Genomic DNA, 489 nt, shown 5'->3' on the forward strand with positions numbered 1-489 from the left:
GTTGTATTTGACCCACCCGTTTAAATTCCGTATGTATAATGTATAATTATGTTAGAATTACTGTAGAAAGACCTATTGATATTTATATAAATTCGTAAGGGAGGGTAACGTATAAGGCATTTAGAAAGACCTTTGAAACTAACCAATAGAAGAAACGTTTAGCCTCAGTAATCAAAAGGAAGATTTCTGTGAAGAGGAACATTGTGGGAATTCCAAGCAGGCGGTTCGTGCGGTGACGAAAACGGACGAGCGCGCCGGATTCGAACTCGTCGGGTTGTCATGTTAGGGCAATGTAAATGTATCTATTGTCCTCCAAAAGGAAAAGGCTATCAGCTGTTGAAACTAACACTCGTCATTCAATGCATGAAGAGAGAGCCATGTAAAAGAATGCGAGAATTTGTCACCCAAATTTACAATAAAAGGTAAAAAATGAGTAGTTGACTGCGGGCTGGCTGCGTTTTCGCGGGAAAGTTGTGAATGGCGAGCGGG

Source organism: Penaeus monodon, chromosome 29, assembly GCF_015228065.2.
Source record: "Penaeus monodon isolate SGIC_2016 chromosome 29, NSTDA_Pmon_1, whole genome shotgun sequence".
NCBI classification, from domain to species: domain Eukaryota; kingdom Metazoa; phylum Arthropoda; class Malacostraca; order Decapoda; family Penaeidae; genus Penaeus; species Penaeus monodon.